The 27,844-nt window shown below is 41.7% G+C and overlaps 1 protein-coding gene across 4 annotated transcripts in view; it reads left to right on the top strand.

The window, feature by feature from the left end:
- Positions 1 to 27,844, top strand: part of FGD4 (FYVE, RhoGEF and PH domain containing 4) — a 252,204-nt gene that overhangs the window by 84,226 nt on the left and 140,134 nt on the right. Inside the window, exon 1 of one of the 4 annotated variants that reach the window (XM_031000941.3) lies at positions 22,760 to 23,153. The exons of 2 other annotated variants lie outside the window; for them this stretch is intronic. The gene's annotated coding sequence lies outside the window, so the exon portion shown is untranslated. Of the gene's footprint in view, positions 1 to 22,759; positions 23,154 to 27,844 lie in introns of those variants that run through there. One more of the 4 variants, XM_031000942.3, reaches the window with a different exon arrangement.

Raw genomic sequence — 27,844 nt, 5'->3', positions numbered from 1 at the left:
CAGTCAGATTTGAAAGCTGAATGTAGTTTTCTGAAGGCTTGGAGTATATACTTGTGCTATTTGAGGAGGTCTCTGAGTTTTTTTGGTGCTCTTGCCTCACAACTATACTTTAGTCATATTTAATAGGACCTTGTTTCATTTCCCATTAAATATGACTAAAGTGCAGTCATATGACTAAAGTTTTGTAAAACTTGCTGTGTTCTATTTTATTTTTAATAGAGACGGGGTCTCCCTGTGTTGCCCAGGCTGGTCACAAACTTCTGGCCTTAAGCAGTCATCCTACCTCAGCCTCCCATGAATTCTTACTATTTTAAACTCCTATTGTTAAGAATGTATTCTTGCATATAATTTTTAAATTATCCTTTATTTCCCCTGGGTAGGTACATAACTTTCTGATTATATTCCTTAATTAGCCTAGCAGTGAGAGGTCTGTATTTTCACAGACCTCTCACTGCTAGGCTAATTAAATTTAATCCTCTAAAGATTTTTTCATACATTTCACTTTTTCCTGTAGTTTTAGTAAATTGTCCAAATAGTTATATTCTTTTACTATTTAACAGAATTTATTTTTTCCACTTGACCTTCTCTGCAGAAATCTAAGCAGAAAAATTTATAAAGCATTATTCTTTTTTCTTTTTTTTTTTGAGATTGGATCTCACTCTGTCACCCTGGCTGGAGTTCAGTGGCGCAATCTCGGCTCACTGCAACCTCCGCCTCCCAAGTTCAAGTGATTCTCCTGCCTCAGCCTCCCAAGTAACTGGGACCACACATGCGTGCCTCCACATCCAGCTAATTTTTTGTATTTTCTTATAGAGACAGGGTCCTGCCTTGTTGCTCAGCGTGGTCTCAAACTCCCAGGCTCAAGTGATCTGCCTGCCTCAGCCTTCCAAAGTGCTGAGATTACAGACATGAACCACTACGCCCTGCCTGTAAAGTCTGTTTTTCAGCATATTCTGCTTATTTGCCCCAAATGGATATGTTTGTTTGTGGGGTTTTTTTGTTTTTTTTGTTTTTTTGAGACTGAGTCTCGCTCTGTCGCCCAGAGCTGGAGTGCCGTGGCGTGATCTTGGCTCACTGTAAGCTCCGCCTGCCAGGTTCACACCATTCTCCTGTCTCAGCCTCCCAAGTAGCTGGGATTACAGGTGCGTGCCACCACGCCCGGCTAATTTTTTTGTATTTTCAGTAGAGACGGGGTTTCACCGTGTTAGCTAGGATGGTCTCGATCTCTTGTCCTCGTGATCCACCCACTTCGGCCTCCCAAAGTGCTGAGATTACAGTTGTGAGCCACAACGCCCAACCTGTTTGTTTTTTCCTCTCTCTTTTTTCTTTTCTTTCTTTCTTTGTTTTTTTCGTTTTTTTGAGACGGAGTCTTACTCTGTCACCAGGCTGGAGTGCAGTGGCGCAATCTCAGCTCACTGCAACCTCCACCTCCCAGGTTGAAGTGATTCTCCTGCCTCAGCCTTCCGAGTAGCTGGGATTACAGGCACGCACCACCATGGCCAGCTAATTTTTGTATTTTTAGTAGAGATGGGGTTTCACCATGTTGGCCAGGATGGTCTTGCTCTCCTGACCTCGTGATCCTCCCGCCTCGGCCTCCCAAAGTGCTGGGATTACAGGCATGAGCCACCACGCCTGGCCTTTTTTTTTTTTTTTTTTTAAATCTTGAGACAGGATCTTGCCCTATTGCCCAGGCTGGAGTGTTGTGGCACCATTATGGCTCACTACAGCCTTGACGTCCTGGGCTTAAATGATGCTCTCACCTTACATTCTCAAGTAGCTGGGACCATAGGTGTGCATGGCCACACCCGGCCAATGTAAAAATAATTGTGTGTGTATGCATGCTGAGATGGGGGTCTCCCTATGTTGCCCGGGCTGGCCTTGAACTCCTGGGCTCAAGCAATCCCTGGCTTGCGGTGAGCTGAGATAGTGCCACTGTACTCCAGCCTGGGTGACAGAGTGAGACTCCGTCTCAAAAAAAAAAAAAAAAAAAAAAAAAAAGCCGGGCACAGTGGCTCATGCCTGTAATCCCAGTACTTTGGGAGGCCGATGCGGTTGGATCATGAGGTCAGGAGATCAAGACCATCCTGGTTAACATGGTGAAACCCCGTCTCTAGTAAAAATATAAAAATTAGCTGGCCATACAAAAAGTAGCTGCCAAATACATTGTGGCGATGCGAGTGTTCTAGTTTTCATATTGTAATATGGTCTTACAAGATGTAATGATCAAAGGAAACTGGGTGAATGGTACACTGGACCTCTCTGTCATATTTTTGCAACTTCCTATGAGTCTGTAAGTATTTCTAAATAAAAAGCTAAAAGATATATCCAGACTTTAGACCTATGCCGTCCACTAGCCACAGATTGCTTTAAAAATGAACATCAGCCGGGTGCGGTGGCTCACGCCTGTAATCCCAGCATTTTGGGAAGCTGAGGCGGGTGGATCACGAGATCAGGAGTTCAAGACCACAACATGGTGAAACCCTGTCTCTACTAAAAATATGTAAATTAGCTGGGTGTGGTGGTGTGCACCTGCAGTCCTAGCTACTCGGGAGGCTGAGGTGGGAGGATCTCTTGAACCTAGGAGACAGAGGTTGCAGTGAGCCAAGATTGTGCCACTGTACTCCAGCCTGGGTGACAGAGCAAGACTGTCTCAAAAAAAAAAAAAAAAAAAGAACATCTAAGTTAATTGAAATAATTTCAGTTCCTTGATCACACGAACCCATGTTTCAAGTGCTCATGTGGCCACCTTATTATATAGCACAATTATAGAACATTTTCATTATTGCATAAAGTTCAGTTGGGCAGTCTGCTTTAAATAAAACCCTCTACAGTAGTGCCAGTTGTCACATGTCTTGGTACCTACACATTTCTTAGAGAACAGTCTCAAATTTACAAATCAAAGTAATTGTCTATACCAGTAAAATTAAATAGAATGAATAAATTTAACAAGCATTTTTTAAAAAAGTGCCATGACTTTCAAGGCCACATTCTATATTTTAATAAACAAAGGAAATGAAATATTTGCTTCATGTTTGAAATAGGAATAAGGTGTTTTTCCTTATCTGCCAAAGCAGTTGCTGTCTTTTTCCGTAATCACAATATAGCATATTTAGGAGATGGGCAAAACAGAGACAGATGGGTAGGGAAAAGAGAAATTCTGGCATGAAAAGTATTTTGAATGTCCCATACTTCTTGTTTTCTATTTCTTAGTGACCAGCTTACCAATGGTAGCTTACCATTGCAGAGGAAGTGTGGTTTAGCAACCAGACCTTAAACCAAAATTCTATTTCTGGCTCGAAGTGACCTTGAGGAAGTTACACATATGTTCTTCTCATTTGTACAGCAAATAAGCAAATTAAGATAAAAGCGACTATTGCTGAGCGGACTGTAGGACTGCAAGATATGTTACTCTAAAATGATCCCACTATTCCAGATTATATATAAAATGATTTGCTTACAAGTAGATTAAATACAGAGTTTCCAGGAATTTAGTTATGCAAAGAATCCCATGAGGTAGAAAGAGGAACTTTACCAGGCATAAAAATTTTTAAGTTTTGAGTTTGGGGGGAGAATACAAGAAAACGAAGTCATAGGGTAAAAATTTTTATTTCATCCCACGTTAATAATTTTGACAAACTTTAGGAGGATAAGCAGACATTCTGCACTTTAGAAATCACGTTTTGAAGTTAAATAGTTCAGGATTTGCATTCCAGACCTACCATTTACTATCTGGAAAGTTACTTTCTCAGTTATAGATGATGTATAGATGTTCTCAGTTTCAACACCTATTAATGACTTTTTGTTGAGGTTGTTATGAGGAGAGCACATAGCAAGTTAAGTATACAGCTATAATTACTGATAATCTTAATTTTATCAAGATACGGAATATAATGATGGTGTTAGGAAAATGTAAATAGCTTAGTGTATTCTCCTTTTATGAAGCTTTATTTTTAGCCACATGATAATTTTTGTGTGTGTGTGTGGGTAGGATACTAATTTTAGCTTGTAACGAATTGGTTAAAATTGCAGTTCCTATAGCCATTCTGAAATTCAAGCATGTGTGAGTAAATTGATCAGGATCACTTGATTTAAAGCCAGTAGGGATAAATCTGTATTTTGTAAAATCTACAAGGCAGAGAATCTGTGCAGAGAACTCAGAAAAATAGCACAATCACACATCTATGAGTGCAATTTTATTTCAGTGTAATCCCTGCAACATTTTTCTACGGCTAGATCCATATAATCTCTGAATGAATAGTGAAAGGTTTAGTTGATTGTAAAGATATATAAAAATCTACAATGTACAATGCCAAATCATCAGAAAATATTCCATATAACTTTTCTTTTTCTTTGCCCTCCAAACTGCCAAAACATTGAAAAAAGAGGTCAAGAAAAAAGGCCAGCATACTCATGAGGATCCTTCTGGCCCTGGTTCACAGTAGCAGTGCAGGACAGTTCCAGTTTTAGCCCATAACTCATTGGCATATGGTCAGTTTGAAGTTTCCTGCAGTACTTTTCTGAGCTAGAGAGAGGGAACCAAAAATGCTGACATCCTCATTTGACATCTTCACTCCAGCCTGTGTAAGTGCCAGCACTTCCTGTGTAAAACCTATCCTGACTGTAGAGGACACACCCAGCCCTTAGCTGACCTGGATGAGGATGATGGCTGGAATTGGTGAGGTTTGGAAAGCATTAGCCCTCAGATGGACACCACCACAGTATATGAACATACTGTGTCTTATTACTATACCTTTCACTTCATAAAGATCAGCTTTTAAAGTTTATGAAAATAACATTCATTGACAGCAAGTGATTGTTGGAGGTAGGTTACTAGCTCTCAAAATCACCACTGCATTACAGTATTATACTAGATGATGGTGTGTTCAAGAAAGAGTTAATTATTTGGATGTATAATGCCTTGGAAATTACACCAAAAAAAATCCGTTGGAAGCTCTGAAGTGCGCATATCTTGTCTGCCTCATATAGTATGGCTTTGTCTTGACTGCCTTGTCAGTCTTGGCCTCGATTTTCTTATCCATGCAATGGGAGGATTTCTAAATGTCTTAAGACTTTATGATGTTAGTGTGTATTTCTCCAAGTAGTTTTCTTCATGCTTCCACTTGTTGGTTCATAAGCTACATCAGGTGTGTGTTTTACTATACCCATCAAAATGTCCTCACGTACTCTCGAAGTGCTTTAAGGTAATACACAATTTTTAGTTTGCTATTCCATATAACATAGAAACATAATAATTTTAAGAAGTGATGTTACAAAGTTGAGCTGAGTCTAGGTATTATGGTTTGATTCTGACTACAACATCTGACTATCACATGAAAAGGGACATTTGTGTTATGTAAATGTTGAATTTATATCATGATTAATGTTTAGGTGTTTTAAAACATCTGTTATGTGATAAATTAACTAAAATACCCGTTTTTAGGCTGGGCGCAGTCACTCATGCCTGTAATCCCAGCATTTTCGGAGGCCGAGGCGGGTGGATTACCCGAGGTCAGGAGTTCAAGACCAGCCTGGCCAACATGGTGAAACCCCACCTCTACTAAAAATACAAAAATTAGCTGGGCGTGCTGGGGGGCACCTGTAATCCAAGCTACTTGGGAGGCTGAGGCAGGAGAATAGCTTGAACCTGGGAGGCAGAGGTTGCAGTGAGCCAAGATCACACCACTGCACTCCAGCCAGGGTGACAGAGGGATACTCTGTCTCAAAACAAAACAAAATAAAAATAAAAAATCCCATCTTATTTTTTAAGAAATGGCGCCTCTGTCGCCCAGACTGAGGTATGGTGGTATGATAGTAGCTCACTATGTAACGTCAACCTTCTATGCTCAAGTGATCCTCCTGCCTCAGCCTGTTGAGTAGCTGGGGTGACAGGCACATGCCATAACACCCAGCTAATTTTTTAAAATTTATTTTTGTAGAGATGGGGTCTCACCATATTGCCTAGGTTGGTCTCTAATTTCTGGCCTCAAACATAAAACATTCATTTTAATCCATAATTTTACTTTATAGGCATAACAAGGATGAGAAATTTGCCTATCAATCAGTGCCTTCCTCTTTTAAAAACCTGACTTGTTTTTATATAGAAATTACTCGGGATTACTAGGTCACCCGCATAACCATTCCTGGAAAAAAATGGAAGGCCCTTTTTTGCTTTTGGGAATATGGAGAGCTTATACACAGTTTCACTATTCAGCATTGCTTGCAGTATTTCTTACAATTTTCTGATGTCTTGTCAAAAAGAATCCTCAGATCTTTTAAGACCAATTTTTTTTTTTTTTTTTGAGACAGAGTCTCGCTCTGTTGCCCAGGCTGGAGTGCAGTGGCGGGATCTCGGCTCACTGCAAGCTCCGCCTCCCAGGTTCACGCTATTCTCTTGCCTCAGCCTCCCGAGCAGCTGGGACTACAGGCGCCCGCCACCACGCCTGGCTAATTTTTTTTTTTGTATTTTCAGTAGAGACGGGGTTTCACCATGTTAGCCAGGATGGTCTCGATTTCCTGACCTCGTGACCCACCAGCCTAGGCCTCCCAGAGTGCTGGGATTACAAGTGTGAGCCACTGCGCCTGACCAAGACCTATTTTTAAAGGGAAGTTTGTTATAAGCCTAAATGCCATAAATGTAATAAAGTTACATGTATTTGGCATCATACTTCCTAGTCCACCCCCGGTATTCTAGAGCTCTCTCAGTACATTTTGAAACACCTTCGTGGAATTTTGAAATGCATTGCTTGCGTAGTTCCTTGAGCCTGCATCACTGCTAGAAGGAGACTTATGAAACAGAACTCTGTACTTCCCATTAGTTAGTTCTTTATCATGTTGAACACTAGATGTGTATGTGTCTAGTGTCTAAATACAGAATGCCTATAGTTTCTACCAACAAATTATGGATCCAAATCCTTGCTCCAGAAGCAGGAAATAGGTTAATCAGAAGATTGCTGGATGTTATGAAAGGAATCTTTTATGGGGGGCTGTGAGTATTGTTTTGCAGTTGCCATTTCTGAAATATCTCAGGTTAAAACATTTGGATTTTTTCACTATGCAAAGTATAAAATAGATGAGGTCACTGGTATTTCTCTTTGTTTACTGTAAGTGATAATAATTTGTACCACGATGGAAAAATTATCGTGGATTTTCTTTAGAGTAGTTCAGTGCTGTGGTTTTAGCACAAAGGTGTGCTTTTTCTTATCTTCATGATCCAGGAACAATTACTTGAGGGAATGGCATTTCTCCCTTTGAGTTCGTAGCACAGAGTGTTTCCTGAGAGTAGTGGAAGTGAGTAAGTGCAGCCACTGTTGACCCTTGTCATCTCAGTCTTTTTTATTATAACCTCTTTCCTTCTACTTTTTTCACTTGTCTTCTTTCTATTTCTAATATTTAAGATTTATGCTTTAGCCAGTTTCTTAAAACTTATTTGTGCACCTAATATTTTCTTGGTCATCAATTATTTGGGGATAAAAATTCCCCCTACTTCTAAAACATTAGCAAGGTACATTGGTAATTCTCAGGTTTAAGGATTTCTTGAAATAACATCATCTGATTTATTGGGATCTGAAGTATAGTTGACTTGACTAGATACTTCTATCATTGTGGCTTAAGTGATCTTGTAGTCTTTTATATTTAACTGAAAAATCATTTTAGGTTGATGTTTTTGTTCAGAGAAACATTTTAAATTTTAAACCAATATTTTTGTTCAGTAGGAAGGAGAAAAAAATAAACATCCAAGTATAAGCTACTGTAACATTTTGAGGTGTTTTTCCTCTTTGTAGCTATTGTTTTGTGAAACTGAGGCTATACTGTTTATGGATTTTGAATTATACTTCTCCCTCTGACCCCCACCATGTATCATTAAATTATTTCAGGCTACTAAAAATTCTCAGGAAATATCCATTTCAGTTGCTCTACACTATTCTGTTACAGGTACCTTAATTAACACATCCACTATTATTAGATATTTAAAATTTTTCTAAATTCTGTTTTATAAATAACCGTGAGAAGAACATGAATTTGTAAGACTGTCTTGCAAGGTGCCTTTGCTGGGGTGGGTCTCATTGTAGTTGTATTCTTGATTTTAAGATACCAATAATAGCTTGACCTTAGATTTGTAAGCACAAACATTGAATTAGGATTTTAAACAAATGTGTTGGGCATATCTTTGTTGAAACTTATGAATATTACCCTTTTTACACTTTTACTTCTATGTGACAGGTAGCGATGTGCTTGCCATTTTAAAATTTATATTATTATTATTGTTATTATTATTATCATTTTTTAAGAGACAGAGTCTTACTCAGCTTGTTGCCCAAGCTGGAGTATAGTGGCATGATCTCGGCTCACTGCAACCTCTGCCTCCTGGACTTCAGTGATTGTCGTGCCTCAACCTCCCAAGAATTACAGGTGCATGTCACCACACCTGGGTAATTTTTGTGTTTTTAGTAGAGACGAGGTTTTGCCATGTTGGCCAGGCTGGTCTTGAACTCCGGACCTCAAGTGATCCACCCGCCTCGGCCTCCCAAAATGCTGGGATTACAGGCGTGAGCCGCCATGCCCAGCCAATTTATATTATTTATTTATAGAAACAAGATTTTCTCACTGTGTTGCCCAGGTTGGACTTGAACTCCTGGGCTCAAGCAGTCCTCCCGCCTCAGCCTCCCAATAGCTGGGACTATGGGCAAGTTCCACCACACCCGCCTTAGCCATTTTAAAAATGTGGATTCCATTGCTTTTTTCAGAGAGACAAAGTGGAATGGAAGCCATAGAACTTATTCAGATAGCTGGACCATTGAGAAAACTAATAGAGGACTTCAACTAAGGCAGGTTCTTCTACGTTCCAAGTCTTGTATGAATGAAAACTAGATCCATGCATAGGAGATAAATCAAGCATGGGCTGTGAAAATGTTGGTAACCGGAAAAACACAAATTCACAAAGCTTTTGGCTAGTTTTTCTTTGTTTCATTAGGTTATCAATTGGCCTGAGATTTTCCCAAATAATTCAGCCACAGGAAAAAAAAAAAAGAGAGAGAAAAAGCTTTTTGTTTTTTAACGTTGTGACATTGTAAAAAGTTTCTGTGTCACAGACTTGCACCAAGATGGTGTACTGACCTTTCTTGTGGAATGAATAGAACTGAGTTTAGAGTACTTTGAGTTACTTATAAATTCTTAAGTGTGCCTTCTATTTAAAACTTACAGTCATAAAGATAATAATAGAAGAGAAATAGCTAGGGTAATATGATTATACGGTCAGAATTTGGAAGTGTGAAGACTTATCTTCAAGTAATTTTAGATTAGAAAATTTGTGGGATTTTTTTTTTTGAATTTGACTTCAAGATCTCAGGGGATTTCTTTTTTTATTGACCCATTATTTGTGTTCCCCCTGTTAGCTTAGATGGTGTGATATAGGAAACAACCTGATTTTTTTGTTTAAAAATACATTATCTGATTTTTATTAAATCCCAGATATATGTTAATATTAAAAAATAAGTTGGCTGGGCACGGTGGCTCACGCCTGTAATCCTAGCACTTTAGGAGGCCAAGGTGGGCGGATCATGAGGTCAGGAGTTCGAGACCAGCCTGGCCAACATGGTGAAACCCCGTCTCTACTAAAAATTAGCTGGGCGTGGTGGCGCATGCCTGTAGTCCCAGCTACTCGGGAGGCTGAGGCAGGAGAATCGCTTGAACCCGGGAGGTGGAGGTTGCAGTGAGCCGAGATCGCACCATTGCACTTCCGCCTGGGTGACAGGGCGAGACTCTGTCTCAAAAAAGTGAAAGTGAGATTTCTTACAGAACCTATACTTTATTCTCTATGATAAGTAGTGAATATATTTATTTGTAAGACTAAAAGTAGACTCAGAATTAGTCTGAAAACGACAGTAGTACTAGTTTTTTTTACACCTGTATTTGCCTTCATTTTCTTTTCTTTTCTTTTTTTGTATTTCATCCATCTCAGCCTCTTCTCTTTTTGTATTTCATGCATCTCAGCCTATGCTTCTCTTCAGTGCGTGCCTGTAGTGCACCTAAGTCTTCTAAGGATCAACTTTGTAACTGAACCAACTGGACTCCTGTCCAGGAGTTTATACCCTTCTTGGCATCCCTCCTGCCCATTTGTTTAATCTTTCCAACTCATTTGATCCTCTGGTATTAGACCTGACAGCTGCAGTTGCATATGGAGTTCATAAAGTAGCTGAATAATAAAATGTCATGACCCAGTTCTTGTATAGTTTCACTGATGACTAAATCGGCAACTCTTTTAATATTGAAGTGGGAATGATCAAGCTGTGTACTTTTCTTTGGAAGTTCACGTATATTCAATGAGTACTTTTACCTCCTATGACTTTCCATAGCAGAAATGCTACAGACTTATTTGGCAGGTCAGGTGGAACATTATCTTGATTTTGTAATTATCTTGATTTTACAAGAGGAAAGTTTATGTATAAAAGGGGTTGATGATTGATTCTGAGTGATACTGTATCTGCGAACTCCTTGTATAATAGGTGCTTATTGAGCACCTATTAGACATGGTGGCTTGTGTTATATACACATTATTCCTGATCCTGAGAAGAATCTTGTAAGATAGGTGATATGACCCTATTTTTTGTGTGGAGAAAGTAAGCTTAATGAGGTTATTTTATTTATATATTTAAAAAATCAAGACTTTGGCCTATTAAAAACTTTTTTTGTCTTGTTGAGTTGTCTGAGTTCTTCATATATTCTGTATTGTCAGAATTATGAGCTAAACATGTTTTTCTCCTCTAAGGCTTTCTTTTTTATGCTTGGTATCCTTTGAACAGTGATGTCCAGTTTCAGTCTTTTCCTTTACAGGTAGGTCTCTGTATCCTGTTTAAAAAACTTTGCCTACCTGAAGGTCATAAAGATATTTTCCTATAGTATTTCCAGAAGCTTTACTATTTTACCTTTCACATTTAGGTCTATGATTCATCTGGAAATGATCTGCATGTATGATGAGAAGTAGGAGTGAAGATTCTTTTTTTGTCCCATTTGGAGTGACTATCCTTTGCCCACTATATTTTAGTGGCAACTTTGTAATTCTACAGTTTTGACTAAAAATTCTGACATTTGACATTTCCAGAATCTAAACTATCTCAGATGCTTTTTGTAGTTTTTCTTAAATTGTCTCAAGCATGCACTGTGTTTTCTATTTTATCTCAGCTAGCATAGTGAGATAAAATAGAAAATATATATTGTAGGAAAAGAGATTTTTATCAGTCTTTTTTTTTTTTTTTTTTTTTTTTGAGACAGTCTTGCTCTGTTACCCAGACTGGAGTGCAGTGCTTGGATCTCGGCTCACTGCAACCTCCACCTCCCAGGTTCAAGCGATTATATCCTGCCTCAGCCTCCTGAGTAGCTGGGACTGCAGGTGCCTGCCACCGTGCCCGGCTAATTTTTGTATTTTTAGCAAAGACAGGGTTTCACCATATTGGCCAGGCTGGTCTTGAACTCCTGACCTTGTGATCCACCCACCTCGGCCTCCCAAAGTGCTGGGATTACAGGCATGAGCCACCGCGCCTGGACTTATTAGTCTTTTTTAATGGGATGACAGCAGCTGGGATGTATATATTCCTGCAGGGAAAGAAAAGGAAATGGCTTCACATTGCTGGATGGGAGCAGTATATGTGTTGTTTCTGGATATAATCTTCCTAGCTGCACTTTTCCCATACATTTCTTTCTACTAAAAATCATGAAAGTTTGAATTATAGTTCCTCTCACAGGATTGAAAGCAAGTATCAGAGGAGTCATCCATTCAAAACACAGTTCTTCAACTGCAGTATCCGATGTGTTTTGTATGTGCGCTAGGCTGTCTTTTCATTCAGTCTACAATACAGTTCACCAGAGTGGAAACCTTTTGCCCCGCCTGATTTGTTTTGTTTTGTTTTACTCACTCTTTTCAATGACTGTTGGTTTTGGCCAGTATGAAGAGTAATGGATGTTGGAATACCTTCTGTCAGTTTAAAAAAAAAAAACCAAAAACTATAAAATTGGAAAGGTATATAAGCATTATAGGAATATATTAGAAACAAATTATGAATATGTAAGCTTCCACCTTAAGGAAACAATTAAACTCTAAGTAGAGAGAGAAAAGTTAAATAGCCCTACATGTACTAAAGAAAATGAATTTGCAATTTAAGATCTTCTAGTAAATAGTGCTGTGGTGTTCCCAGCCCAGGAACCACACTTTGAGAATCATTGTCTTAGGCTTCTGAGGTCTACAAGCCTCCTTTAATTATCTGTGTGTGGTATAACATTCTTGGTAAATGTTTGTTGAATAGAATTGATTGTATGACATGGTACCAGGTACAGAAAGTCCCTTCCCTTGAAACACCTAATACTTGTTTTTAACCTTTTTTCGTTGGTAAGGAACTTTTGTCCTTCTCTCTAATGCATTTCAGAAAATGTATATTCCTGCTGATATGGGAAAGGTTTCATTTCTTATGTTTGTGAAACTGTATCTGAATAAGAATGCCTCAGGGTTTCCTTGGTACATATACATCATATACATCATTATAGCCCATCATGAACATTGTGGGCTATAATGTTCCTAGGTATGCTACTTTAACTGAAAATCTTAAATCCTGTTTTATAAGTTAAACCAAAAGTAACACTGATCCTCTTTCTAGCAATGGCAATTTGTTATTTTGCTCTGGGGGCAGTGGAAGCGTAGACGGGATTACGTCTCTGCATGCCTTTGCCTTTTCCCTGGCATTATAGTTCCTTCAAATACTGTGTTGTCCATTTTTAAAAGAAAAGAACCAAATTATAGCATCCCAATTGCTTGTTAACATTCATGAGTTTTATCCAGCATGAATCAGTATTCAGCTGATGGTTGAAATTTTTCTAAAGTGAACAGCATTTTGGAGACTATTAAAAGCCTTTTTAGAAAGTCAGATAGTGACTCTGGACAATGAATTAGCTTAACCTGTAGGAGGAAACTGTACATCAGCTGAGAGGTCTTCTTTGAGTCAGGTGGCAAGCCTTCTTGGGCAGAGTGTTTATTTAAAGAAACTTGAAATGAATGTATTGACGTTTATTGGGCTGTTACAGAAATTAGGTTCATAAACAGTGCCAACCTCTATGAAATAAAAGTTAATTAAGTGGCTTAATTACACATCAAAGTCCCCTTTTAACCCCAACTACCTGGCATGATTGAGAAAATATGAAGCAGACTCTTCTGTCGAAATCATTTCATAAAATTTGTTACAGAGTACAATATTCAGAAAAACCCTAATTCTGATATGTGTCACACAATAACTTTCAGAAATGCACCAAAATGCTGATTGTGATTATGTCTACATAGTGGTTTTATAGTGGATTTTAATTTCTTCTTTATATCAAAACAATTGATGCTAGTTGCAACTCATATTTTAAGTATACTTACAAATATGTTCAACAGTGTGTATTTGAAATTGCTATAGTTTATTATAAAAGTGTTAAAGCAGGATATACAATCTGCTGCTTTATAAACATAATATATTTGTGATATATTCATGTGTAGAGGTATATGAATGTATACCAAAATGATAGGAAAAGATATCATCAGGAGTCATCTCTAGATGATGGGAAATAAGCTATGTTGGTTATATTTTTGGTTATTTCTCTTATTTTTTTTTGGTATAAAACCTTAATTCCTAGTTCATACAGTTTTTTAAAAAGCAATCTCAGCAAGCATGGGAATCAGTATTTCTTCTAGCTTTAGTAAAGGTGAAAAGCTGGTGCTGCCCCCACCTCGGACAGCCTTGCTTTCCAGGAACAGACAGTGAAGGTGGAACAGCCTCTAAGAGAATGTAGTTGGATGCTTATGGACTGGACAGCTATTATGGACACCCAGGCCTGCTGACTCTTTTTCAGTTTTCAAGGTGAAAACTCTGGTCTCAGGTCATTGCATAGGGTTGGGATTTAGACGACTGCCAGATTTAGGTCACGAGATGTCTGGGTCACAGCCAGGAAGGTGGAAATCTAGCATCAAAGTCACTGGGCAGTCACCGTCCAGCTACCTGGCAATATAGCAGAGAAATAGGGAGATACGGAAAAAAGCGTTTTTGTTTTGTTTTCTTTTCCTTAGTTTTTTAAATGTTTCACCTGATTTCCAGTTTTGCTAAGAATGGACTTCTCTTTCAAGTTTCTTCAGAAAGCATGGAGAAAGTCAGTGACCTCTGCAGGGTCCTCATTGTTTCCCAGGCTGTCACGCCGCTTTCCTTTGAAGCCCTACTCTGTTGTCCTGGAGAAGGTGTGGTAATCTGATGAGCCAGGGTCATTAGTCCTGAGACACAGGCTTACTGCCTGGCAGCTCATCAGGACTAGAAAGCATTCTTGCTGCTTGACCTGCTTCAGACACTTGCCACCCACCTCCACTCCATTAGCTCAGATGTGTCAGTGACCCAGGTGCAGGGTTACTTCCTGAATAACCAACAGTGGTGTAGCCCAGGCTTAGCGCTATCTTCATGCCTAGCCGTTTTTTATTTGTTCTTTCAGCAAAGATTTAATGAGCACCTACTGCATGCCAGACACTGGAGATTTCTTGGTAAACAAGACAAAGCCCCCTGTCCTTATGGATTTTACCTTTTAGGGTAGGAGCCAGAAATTAAAGTGAGTGAAAAAGAAACGTTCAATATAATGTTGGGCAGTGATACCTTAAACAACAAACAAGGCATTGGAATAGATAGAAAGTGACAGAGGTAGGAATAGTACTCCTATTTTCGATACGGTGGTGGGGAAGGAAACACTCACCTGAGGAAGTGGCGTTCAGCAGATTTGAATGAAGTGCACTGTAGAAGCAAGAGGAAGATCTGGAAGAAAATGTCTTAGGTAGAGGGAACTGCAGATGTAACGGGTCTGAGGCAGGAATGAGCTTTGGTAGTCAAACTTCATCAGGGAAGTGTTTTCTAAGAGTTGATTTAGCTATGTTGCCCAGGCTGGAGTGCAGTGGTGTGATCAATGCAGCTTCAAATTCCTGTGCTCAGGCAATCCTCCTGCCTCAACCTTGCGAGTAGCTAGGACTACAGGTGTGTGCCACCACACCCAGCTAACTTTTTTATTTTATTTTATTTTATTTTTGTAGAGATGAGATCTTGCTATGTTGTCCAGGCTAGTCTTGAACTCTGGTCTTGCATTCCTCCCTCCTTGGCCTCCCAGAGGTGCTGGGATTTCACAAAGAAGTGTTAAAATACCTACACAGCTGTTCAATGGACCAATTTATGAGGGATGGTGAGGTCTTTTACCCACCTCCAGCCGTATAATCAGTAAAATATTATTTAGTTGGCTTTCTTATTTACAGAGATTAAGAGCTTCTAGCCATTCAGTGGGATTCCATGTCTGAACTGATAACTTTATATTTTAACAGTGAATTGCTGTGCAGTAATATCTAAACACATTTACTGGTGATACCTGTTTTTATGAACATCTGTTCAGTGAACATTTATTGATCTTACCTGATTGATTGGATGTGATGGAGGAGACAGCAGGACACAGAGTTGCTTAAGTGTTTAGAGTCCTAGAGAATCAGGAGAGTTGGTTGTGAGAAGGCCAGGGAGGAAAGGTCAAGAAAGAGGGCGTGGTTGGCACCCAAGAGGGCCCAGGATGCAAGAACTGAACCCAACCTGTGGGTTTGGAGCTGAGATGTCACTGCTGGCCTTACTGGGAGCAGTGCCAGTTGAGTGCTTGGTCTGACAGATGTGGCTGAGGAGTGAATAAGAGGTGAGAAGTGACTAGACCTCCCGCCCTTTTGAGGAGCATGAAAGAGCAAGAAAGGAATGAGCATAGACAGCTTGACAGTAATGTGAGTGGAGCCAAGAGGTTTTTTTGTAAGAGGCTTCTGTGTTCTTGTTTTTTCATGACAGGAAGTCAATTGTTTGTCATTCTGTCTTCACAGAATTAACAGTTGCCCCCACCCCCATTTTTAAACATGTTTAATACTTCTTACAGCTGCATAGTTTTCCAGATATTCAAAGAGGTTTCACCTGCATGATCTCATTGATCTTCCTGAGAGGATGGTACCAAATAGTATGCCTGTTTATTTCTTAGATGAAGGCCTCAAAGCTCAGAGATTGTAGCTTAGAAATCACCCTGCTAACAAGTTGTTTTGTCACATACTCTACCTAGCCCAGAGTTTGTGAACCTATATTCACAGCATTAACTGATCATGATTTGCCCCATATTTCACTGGTTATGCTTTGGTTATCTTAGAAAAGAACCCAGGGCATTTATGACATAAAACTTGCAGGGCAGATTGCTTTTCAGGGCTGGGCACAGTGGCTCACGCCTGTAATCCCAGCACTTTGGGAGGCTGAGGCGGGCAGATCATGAGGTCAGGAGATCGAGACCATCCTGGCTAACACAGCGAAACCCGTCTCTACTAAAAAATACAGAAAATTAGCCAGGCGTGGTGGCGGGCACCTGTAGTCCCAGCTACTTGGGAGGCTGAGGCAGGAGAATGGTGTGAGCCCGGGAGGCAGAGCTTGCAGTGAACCGAGATCGCACCACTGCACTCCAGCCTGGGCCACAGAGAGAGACTCTGTTTCAAAAAAAAAAAAAAAAAGAAGCTTTTCAGAATCCCCTCCACTACCTGCTTCCATATCCTCCTGCACACACACATTGATCTCACCCGCCTTGCATATCACTGCTGCATATCTATTTGTGTGCGTGCATGTGTGCACACATGCTCCGCCTACCGTGCATACACAGCCTTGCTGCACACAAAACCTCAAATTCAGTTACCTTCAAATGTCATAATTAGATACACCCCAGTCCTAGTCTCAAGGGACCCTTGCCCACAAACCTTGGCCACCCTCTCTTTTTAATACTTTATTCTTTCTGGGGTTTGGGCTTGGGGTAGAAAAGTAAAGTTAGGATTGATTTTAAAAGATCAGATGAGAGGTCATAAATAAATCCCTGGTATCAACAATAAACATTCAACTGATCATTACATTTTTGCTGAATTTGCTTTGTCTCTTCAAAAATGCAACCCTGTAGAACTTGAGTGAAACAGTTTTTGTTTAAGTTTGACCTAAAGCTATAGTTGTTTGCATGCTTTGGTCCTTTAGGATATTTTTTGAGCAGCAAGGATTAACCATTCAGCATTGGGTTTTATCAGCACAAAACTTGAATTATCATAGTTTTTATTCTGGCCTGATCTCAGCCCGAAAATACGAAGAGAAGGTTCATAATGTTGATAATTTATTAGCTTTTGCAGAATGTCTGTGTGATGTATCTTTGCTGTTTACCTGGTACTGTACATCTATTTTATCTTGTTAGCTCCTCTCCCCAACCCCCTACAACAAGAGTTAAAAGTCTTTATTTCTTATACATATCAAAAACTCATCAAGAAAAAGGAGTAGCATATGCTTTTATTGTCTGTGGAGTTTAGAATGGAACTTTGCATATTATAGAAGTCTCATTTATAGAACATTGTTTATTATTAGCCCTTTTCCTATTTTACACTCCACACATATTTTACATTTGTTAATGTAATTAATACATAAACATAAATATACATATGTTATACATATGTCCTACATATGTCCTTGTAGAGTCTTCACTTTCATATATTTCAGAAATTTTCTTAAGGAAAGAAGAATTAAAATATCTAGATTCCAATTATCTATGAATCACTTTTTGAAAAAAATATGGATAAGAATTAAGAGTGTGGAAGGCAGGGCCTAGGTGCTTGTGTAATTTCCTCCCACCTTTGTTTTAGAATCGATATTAAGGATTTGGAAGGATAGGGAATATTACTGTAATGAAAACAGTAACAAACAATCTAATGATGTGAATAACTAAATCTCATTATTCTTATTTGACTAAGACACAATTATCTTTCAAATTTTAATTGAAAATATCCCTGGGGCATTGGTAGATCTGGGTGAGTTTTTTGATGGTTGGACTTGAATAGAAAAGGGCTAAAAACATAAGACCTCCTCACATAGACTTTCCTAGTCAATGTTGGTTGTTTTTTTGGCAGTGTATACTTGGGCAAGTCCTGGAACAACAAGTGCTTCTCTGAAATGCTAACCACATGAGAGGAATGATGGGCCACTAAAAAAGTTTCCATCAAATTAGGCTTTAGATTCTTAACCTTAACCCCTTGCAAACTGGGCAGAAAAGTTCAATTTATTAATATTTCAATGCATTTTATCTTCCTTATAAAGTGTTCTGTACCCTGCAAATACATTTTTGCTCTAAATCACTTTTATGAAACGAATTATAAAAACCCCATTAAATTAAAACAAAAAGTTTCATAGAATATTAACCAAAAATGCAAAATTATTGGTAATATATAGAAAATATCTAAGGAGATACCACCTCTTTATAGATACTGTATTTTGTGGTTTCAATGGTTAGCTCTACTGTTTAGGCTTTTTGGGTTCACTGATATGTTTGATCCCTGATTAGGAGAGGTAATTTGAGTCTGTTTCATAGTCACAGGCAACACTAACAATATCTGGTCAATTTATAATACAAACCATTTGTCAAGAAGGAGTTTCAGAAAGCATGGAAAGAGAACATGGAAATACAAGTAAAACCAGTAGCAGAGCTCCTGGCATTTTTACTAAAAGTACATCCTAAATTGTGTGCCATTGTGCAGGTACAATTGTCATTTCAACTGGTACTTGAACAATACCTCCTGCTCGAGCCTTTCAGTCATACCACACGTAAGGATAGTACGCAGATGTATGTTATTTTAAATTTTAGTATGCTGTTTCCTTCTGGAAAATAAATGTTTCTTGTCTTTGCTACTTCAGCCTTTTTCTTCTTCTCAACTCAGTGAGACTCTCCTCTAATGTTTATTCTCATAATTTTAGAGCTGAAGAGAACTTTGGAGATGCTCTAAGCCAGCATCCTCCTTTTGTGACTGAAGAGCACAGGACCAGACAGAGTAAATGGCTTGCCTGTGTCACAGGGCTGGCTAAACAGGAACTAGAGTCTAGGTTTCTGAATTTATAATTAGGGAGTTGTAGTTGGACTTTGTAGACGCTAAGGGCTTAAACACATAACTCCCAAAATATGTGCCTAGGCGCTTTGGGTATCACTGCCAACTCACAGGGGTGCTGTCTGCAGAGTATTTAAAAATTTCAAGGGAAAAATGGCAACATCTATCAAATACTATGCAAACTCTTACCTCTAGACAGTTCCCTTTTAAAAAATATTTGATTGCAGTATATTTTTATCGATAGAGGCATAGTTTTGCAAAGTCGAGGGTTTGGTGGCTACTGTGATAACAAGCTGGTGAAAATGAAAGTGGGAGAGGAAATGAGGTTTGTGATATTTAGTAGGATCCTATGGTATGAGAGGTTGGCAGGGTACACCCTCATCCCATTAGTAAGTAGTGGGAGTGATTTAAGAATAGAATACAAATACTATTTTTTCTTGAAATAATTATTTGTTATATTCTCAAATGGTGCTAAATTGCTGGGTCAAAGGTAGTTATTGGTTTTTTGTTTGTTTGTTTGTTTGTTTGTTTGTGACAGAGTCTCTGTCGCCCAGGCTGGAGTGCAGTGATGCGATCTTGGCTTACTGCAACCACTGCCTCCTGGGTTCAAGCGATTCTCCCACTTCAGCCTCCCAAATACTTGGACCACAGGTGCACACCACCATACCCAGCTAATTTTTGTATTTTTAGTAGAGACAGGGTTTCACCATGTTGGTCAGGCTGGTCTCGAACTCCTGACCTCGTGATCCGCCTGCCTTGGCCTCCCAAAGTGCTGGGATTACAGGCGTGAGCCACCACACCCAACAGTTATTAGTTTTTTTGTACCAAACCACTTAATCAATGGAACTCTAAGGAACTGCTCCTGCCCCGGGGCACTGTGCAGAAGTTACAGAGATGCTCGGATTTGAAAAGTCTGGGAACCTCTGACTTCCTGGGTAAAGCCTCTTACAAAAGGAAAGAGAAAGGAGGAGTAAGGGCAAATGGAATTAGGCATATTCAGCTGCGAAGGGAAATGGAACAACACTCCCAAGATTATTCCATCTCTGCCTAGCTGGCACAATGGCTGCAACAGCAGATATTCAAGGCAAAGTTGCCGCCTGCGCAGTATTTGAGGAAGATAAATTATCAGGCTCCTGCTTCCAAAGCGTTTTTATCTTAAGAACCTTTATGGGGATTGTTGACTGTTCGTCACATGCCCTACCACTTAGGTTTCAGGCCCTATAATTAGATTCCGGGCAGTGTGGTTTGAGGGGATACTATAATGAAGACAATATCAGAACACTTGGAGATGAACTTGGAGCTCCAGAGGACATTACTATTCCTTACTCACCTTTCATAGGTCTGCCTTTATTTTTCTTGTCTGAGTCACTTTTTCCCATGGAGTCAATTCTCTAAAAACTGTGAGCCAATTCTTTTTAGTTTTTTTATTGTCTCACTTGTTTGTAGATCTTCCCAAGAACATGGTGGCGTGAACATTAAAAAATATGTATAGGAGGAGTAAATATATTTTTAGAATATTATAAAGTTATAATTTGGAAACTGGAGAAGGAAAATAAGTCCAATATTTCTTCCTCACAGGTACTCTGAAAATTCTGAAGCCTAGGTAATCCTGGCCTTTTGTTCCTAAGAATCTCTTCTCTGCCGGGCAAGGTGGCTCATGCCTGTAATCCCAACACTTTGGGAGGCTGAGGCAGGTGGATCACTTGAGCTTAGGAGTTCGAGACCAGCCCTGCCAGCATGGCGAAACTCCGTCTGTACTAAAAATACAAAAAAATTAGCCGGGTGTGGTGGCACATGCCTATAGTCCCAACTACTTGAGGGGCTGAGGCAGGAGGATTGCTTGAGCCTGAAAGGTTGAGGCTGCAGTGAGCCAAGATCATGAGCATGGGTGACAAAGTGACACCCTGTCTCCAAAAAAAAACCAAAAAAATCTTGTATATCATTGCAAATGCATAGTGTTTATTCGTACTGGGTATTCAGTTTTGTATTCTGTTTTTCCTCCCACTTCTGGGAGGTGATGTAGCGTAGTGACTTAGATTCAAGCTTTGGTCTCAGACAAATGAGGTTCTCGTTCCAACGGTGAGACCAAGGGCAAAGAGCTTAAGTTCTGAATCTCAGCTCTATACCTAAAAAATGAAGATAATAATACCTACTTTATAGGCCCTGTGAGGTTTATATGAAATATTTGTAAAGTGTTTATTATAGTGTCTAGCACATACTAGGGACCAGTAAACAGTACTTGTTAATAGAAACATTTCCCCTTTGCCACATAGTCTTTCTGACCTTATTTTATTTTATTTTTATTTCATTTTATTTTGAGACGAAGTCTCACTCTGTTACCCAGGCTGGAGTGCAGTGGCACAATCTCAGCTCATTGCAACCTCCGCCTCCCCGGTTCAAGAGATTCTCCTGCCTCAGCCTCCCTAGTAGCTGGGACTACAGGCGCCCGCCACCATGCCCGGCTAATTTTTGTATTTTTAGTAGAGATGGGATTTCGCCGTGTTAGCCAGGATGGTCTCGAGATCCTGACCTTGTGATCCACCCGCCTCAGCCTCCCAAAGTGCTGGGATTACAGGCGTGACCCACTGTGCCTGGCCATGACCATATTTTAATAACTGCTTGATAGTGTGTCAGTTGTGTATACATTAATATTTGCATCACCATTCTTCTAATTCTGGATTCTTAGGTACCTCTAAATTTGCACTAGAATTTTAAAACAGTCTTTAGTCATTCATCAGATTTACTAAATTCACACTATGTTCAAGGACCTTGGCTTGCTGTTGACACAGGGTTCACAGTGGCACTGTCCCTGGCCTTGAGGTGCTCACAGTCTGAAGGAGAGATGTGTACAAATAACTGTGCCCTGTGGTAAACACCATCAGTGTCCAACTTATTGAGAAAGTGTAGAGGAGAGAACAAAAATGTCAGACTCTGCCTAGATTGCTCAGGGAAGTCAGCCCAGGCTGAAATACAGTGATGCAGTCATGGCTCACTACAGCCTTGGCCTCCTGGGCCCAAGCAATCTTCCCACTTCAGCCTTCTGTGTAGCTGGGACTACAGGTGCGCACCACCACACCTGGCTAATTTTTTAAAAAATTTTCTGTGGAGATAGGGTCTCACTGTGTTGCTCAGGCTGGTGTCGATAATGGACATTTTGAGTGCCTATAGTTTATATTTTCTAGATTTATAGTTTACCTCTAATAGTTGGTTTTTATGTGGTATATTTGGTTTTCAGCCAATTTTATCTTCCAAGGACTTAATCTCTGATTCCTTCATGAGGACCAGGGTGTGGGCAACTGTTCCTGCAGAATCAGTATTTAACCTTCACATGGTGAAACAGATTAAACTCAGTACATAGTATAAAATTAAGATATTTTAATCCTGTAACTGGGTAAGACTCTAGATGAAAATTTTAAATCCAGCACCGCCTCTCCCCACAAAGTTCAATTAACACGGTAAAAATGAATGTATGTTTGCCCAGAAATTATTATTTTATAACACAATTGATTTTTGAAAACTTTATTTTCAAACTAACATTTTTTCCAAATTTGAGTATTATATTTGTTTTAAAAAATCCTTATAAAAGCAGTTTCAGTTCTGATGTGGATTGCAAATCATAAAACAACTTGCCAATGAAGCTTAGATTTCTAGAATGCTTTATCTTTAGTTTTCAAGTTAACTTTGAGGTTTTATTTTCTGTTTGTCAAGTCAAGCCTCTTGTGACCTTTCTCCCTGAATGAGCAGAGTTAGCTATCTGAAATGTCAGGAGTTTGTACCACCAAGGGTAAATTCGCTGGAAAGCTTTTAGTTGGGCTGCACTGGCTTGTTTAAATAGCCAAACACCTGCTAGGCAAGCCCTGCGCATGTGAGTGGCTATATATGTTCCTTCCTTTAGGATTTGCAAGGCTGGAGCACAAAGACAGCGATTGTTACCCAATAAGCAGTAGTCACACACTTCTACCAATCGCCTTAGGAGGGCTGGTTACCATGGAATCCACCATCTGTTCACTCCCCACCGGAATGTGATTATCCTTGCTGGGCTGGGAACTGGGGAAAGCAGGGGAGCCTGTGCTGGGTGAGATTATCTGCAATGGACCGGGTTAATGGGAGGCTTGCTTTGGCTCGCTGGAAGAACAAATGAAGGGAGTTTTACTTCAACCATTTGTGACTTCTGGCCAAGAGGAATAAATTCAGCTTTTATAAGGTAAGTAACCCTAGTAATATGTATCCAGTTTGTAGTACGTTTGTGTGGGGGCATTATCTCCATGTGGTCCAAGGAAAGTGAGCTCTAAGCTCTTTTTAAAGAAACCTCCAGCGTCATACACTTCTCTTGTATTGATTTTATGCAGTTCAATAATGCCTATGCAATTACATGTTGATTTTGGAAAATGAAAAAAAATTTAATCTTTTAAACTGTTTTCTGCTTGTGAAATTGTTTTATGACTCCTGAAAGTGGCAAAAGGACAGTCATTTTTAATGGTTTTTCAGAATGAATTACACTGGTATTCTTTCTGAAATACGCCCATGGCCCCAAACGTGTTCAATGCCTGTTCTTATTATTTGAAAAAATAACTCGGGTCAGGGACGTTTGTAGGTTATGATTTAATTAATGATTATTCTGGCCCACATGACTGACCCACCATTACTAGCTGATGTTTTGAAATGTGATGTTCATGCAGTTTTATTTTGCAATGCTTTGGCACAAGTTTCAAGGGCCTGAGCATGTGGAAACAATGTGGCAGTGCTTTAAGGCATGCATGCAGGCACCGTGGTAAAGGAAGGGCAAGACGAGGAAGATCAGCTTCTATTTCAAGGGCTTCCTTTGTTTTTCTATTTCAACAGCCCCTTAAAATGTGTGTTGCATATTGTGAGCAGTAGAAGGAGATTTGGGTCCTAACAAATGGATGACTGACATTTTTCTGTGTGGCTAAGAGGTTGGTAGCTCAAACAAGGGACTTCTATGTCCTTTGTAAGGCAGCATTGTATATCCCCTTCCCCAAAACTGTGCCCTAAAATATAAATGTGAAAAAACAAAAAGAGTGCTGTCTATACTCTGGATACTTCTTTTGTGTAAGTTTTTTTTGTTTTTTTTTTATCATTGAAACCATAGGGCCAGTGCTCTGTGAGTCTAACTGGGTCTGCCATTTTTACTTGATAGAGGAAAGGTTGCAAGGAAAGGCTTGGCTCATGCAGGTTCAGTCTTTCTAATTGTGCTGTGCTGCTGTCATCTTGGACATTTGTGCCAGTGGCTGCCCAGAGAGTTAGAAAAGGTTATTGCTAATAGGCCCTAATTGTTTCATTTTCTTTTTAAAATGATAATGTAAAATTAGATAACCTCATCTTAGTCAAGGACTCATGTTCTTACTTCAAGAACAGGTTTTTAGGCCAGACAGTTGTGAGTTCTTGGTGTTAATTGTAGTTGACTTTAAAATCTTACCCTCTTTTGTGCTTACTGGTGTTTATACATCATTATTATTACTTTTTAAAAGTTTTTTTCTTAAGGTACAAAATTAGTTTAGCTACATACTAGCTCTAAGAAGCATCTTTTAATAATAGTAGATATATGTCTGCCTGAAAATTTCCTTAGCATAATCTAAAAATTTTCAAGCCAATGTAATAGTATTGGGATAATTTTTTTCACCCATAAATGTCAGTCTTTCATAATCAATATAAGGTTTGGGAGGAAATTAGGTAATTTGAAAGCCTCATGTATGATTATGTGTTCATGTTGCTTTAATTACCATTATCTTAGAATCCAGAAAAAGGCTGTGAGTGAATGGGATTGAAGTGTGTGGCATCCGTGTACTTGGGATGTAGTTACCTAGAGCAATTAAGGTGGGCTAGATAAATCCGTACACTTCTCAAGTTCCTAGTGTTGGTGAATTTACTTACTCTTTTCTTTTTGTTATTGAGTTAAAGTTTTAAGATTGTGTTTTTAATTGGATGTTAATGTTAGAAAATATCCCAGCATTTTGAGTATTGGCAGGCATGTATATATTTTCAAGTGTAAGCATGTTGCATTGACCAAATTTCCAGAGTAATAAGTAATAAAACCACAGGTTTTTCAAAATGTTTTTAAAAAGCTTTGTCCAATCCACCACTAACAAGAAACTTAGTGGTTCTTGAGGGTAACCCTTCACAGAAATAGGTGAAGAGTGGGCAGCAGGGACAGTCCCTGGAGCATCTGTGATCCCAACCAGGGTACCTACGGGACAGGAGTGCATGGTCATAAGACTGTCCTGCACATGAAGGACCTGGTGAGATGTCCACTTCCATGCACAACACTGTCAGCAGTGAGACCTGCCACCATGCACACAGCTTCTTATAGTAGGGAATTTAGGATTTAGAATGTACTGAATTCGCGGGTCCACTGTGAAGCAATGCTTTCTGATTCTCACCATCCTTACTTGTGGGGGTGAAGAGAGGTGCTAGATTTCTGAGGTGTCTGTGCTTTCTTCCAACTTTTCCAACTGTCTGAGGGCTTGATGCTTTTCAATTCTTCAATACAACTTAAGACCTTACTGACAAGCTTGTATTTATGCTTGTAAATATGTAAAACTAACCTTATTTGGTTATTTCATGTAAAAGGATTATGTAGATGACAATATGAAACTTTGGCCCTCTCCCCCTCCCCCTCCCTCTCCCTCTCCCTCTCCCCACGGTCTCCCTCTCCCTCTCTTTCCACGGTCTCCCTCTGATGCCGAGCCGAAGCTGGACGGTACTGCTGCCATCTCAGCTCACTGCAACCTCCCTGCCTGATTCTCCTGCCTCAGCCTGCCCAGTGCCTGCGATTGCAGGCGCGCGCCGCCACGCCTGACTGGTTTTCGTATTTTTTTGGTGGAGACGGGGTTTCGTTGTGTGGGCCGGGCTGGTCTCCAGCTCCTAACCGCGAGTGATCTGCCAGCCTCGGCCTCCCGAGGTGCCGGGATTGTAGACGGAGTCTCGTTAACTCGGTGCTCAATGGCGCCCATGCTGGAGTGCAGTGGCGTGATCTCGGCTCGCTACAACCACCTCCCAGCCGCCTGCCTTGGCCTCCCAAAGAGCCGAGATTGCAGTCTCTGCCCGGCCGCCCCCCCTTCTGGGAAGCGAGGAGCGTCTCCGCCTGGCCGCCCATCGTCTGGGATGTGAGGAGCCCCTCTGCCTGGCTGCCCAGTCTGGAAAGTGAGGAGCGTCTCTGCCCGGCCGCCATCCCATCTAGGAAGTGAGGAACGTCTCTGCCGGGCCGCCCATCGTCTGAGATGTGGGGAGCACCTCTGCCCTGCCGCCCCGTCCGGGATGTGAGGAGCGTCTCTGCCCGGCCGCCCCGTCTGAGAAGTGAGGAGACCCTCTGCCTGGCAACCGCCCCGTCTGAGAAGTGAGCAGCCCCTCCGCCCGGCAGCCGCCCCGTCTGAGAAGTGAGGAGCCCTTCCGCCCGGCAGCCGCCCCGTCTGAGAAGTGAGGAGCCCCTCCGCCCAGCAGCCACCCCGTCTGGGAAGTGAGGAGCGTCTCCGCCCGGCAGCCACCTCGTCCGGGAGGGAGGTGGGGGGGTCAGCCCCCCACCCGGCCAGCCACCCTGTCCGGGAGGGAGGTGGGGGATCAGCCCCCCGCCCGGCCAGCCGCCCTGTCCGGGAGGTGAGGGGCGCCTCTGCCCGGCCACCCCTACTGGGAAGTGAGGAGTCCCTCTGCCCGGCCAGCCGCCCCATCCGGGAGGGAGGTGGGGGGGTTACCCCCCCGCCTGGCCAGCCGCCCCCGTCCGGGAGGTGAGGGGCGCCTCTGCCCGGCCGCCCCTACTGGGAAGTGAGGAGCCCCTCTGCCCGGCCAGCTGCCCCGTCCGGGAGGGAGGTGGGGGGGTCAGCCCCCCACCCGGCCAGCCGCCCCGTCCGGGAGGGAGGTGGGGGTGTCAGCCCCCTGCCCGGCCAGCTGCCCCATCTGGGAGGGGGGTGGGGGGGTTAGCCCCCCGCCTGGCCAGCCGCCCCGTCCGGGAGGTGAGGGGCGCCTCTGCCCGGCCGCCCCTACTGGGAAGTGAGGAGCCCCTCTGCCCGGCCAGCCGCCCCGTCCGGGAGGGAGGTGGGGGGGTCAGCCCCCTGCCCGGCCAGCCGCCCCGTCCGGGAGGTGAGGGGCGCCTCTGCCCGGCCGCCCCTACTGGGAAGTGAGGAGCCCCTCTGCCCAGCCAGCCGCCCCGTCCGGGAGGGAGGTGGGGGGTCAGCCCCCCGCCCGGCCAGCCGCCCCGTCTGGGTGGGAGGTGGGGGGGTCAGCCCTCCCGCCCGGCCAGCCGCCCTGTCCGGGAGGGAGGTGGGGGGGTCAGCCCCCCACCCGGCCAGCCACCCCGTCCGGGAGGTGAGGGGCGCCTCTGCCCGGCCGCCCCTACTGGGAAGTGAGGAGCCCCTCTGCCCGGCCACCACCCCGTCTGGGAGGTGTACCCAACAGCTCATTGAGAACGGGCCATGAAGACAATGGCAGTTTTGTGGAATAGAAAGGGGAGAAAGGTGGGGAAAAGATTGGGAAATCGGATGGTTGCCGTGTCCGTGTAGAAAGAGGTAGACATGGGAGACTTCATTTTGTTCTGTACTAAGAAAAATTCTTCTGCCTTGGGATCCTGTTGATCTGTGACCTTACCCCCAACCCTGTGCTCTCTGAAACATGTGCTGTATCCACTCAGGGTTGAATGGATTAAGGGCGGTGCAAGATGTGCTTTGTTAACCAGATGCTTGAAGGCAGCATGCTCGTTAAGAGTCATCACCACTCCCTAATCTCAAGTACCCAGGGACACAAACACTGCGGAAGGCCGCAGGGTCCTCTGCCTAGGAAAACCAGAGAACTTTGTTCACTTGTTTATCTGCTGACCTTCCCTCCACTATTGTCCTGTGACCCTGCCAAGTCCCCCTCTGCGAGAAACACCCAAGAATGATCAATAAA

The sequence above is a fragment of the Gorilla gorilla genome, chromosome 10 (assembly GCF_029281585.2).
Source record: "Gorilla gorilla gorilla isolate KB3781 chromosome 10, NHGRI_mGorGor1-v2.1_pri, whole genome shotgun sequence".
Classification (NCBI taxonomy): Eukaryota; Metazoa; Chordata; class Mammalia; order Primates; family Hominidae; genus Gorilla; species Gorilla gorilla.
Note: the sequence above shows the minus strand (reverse complement) of the source record. Positions and strands in the feature narration are given on the sequence as shown.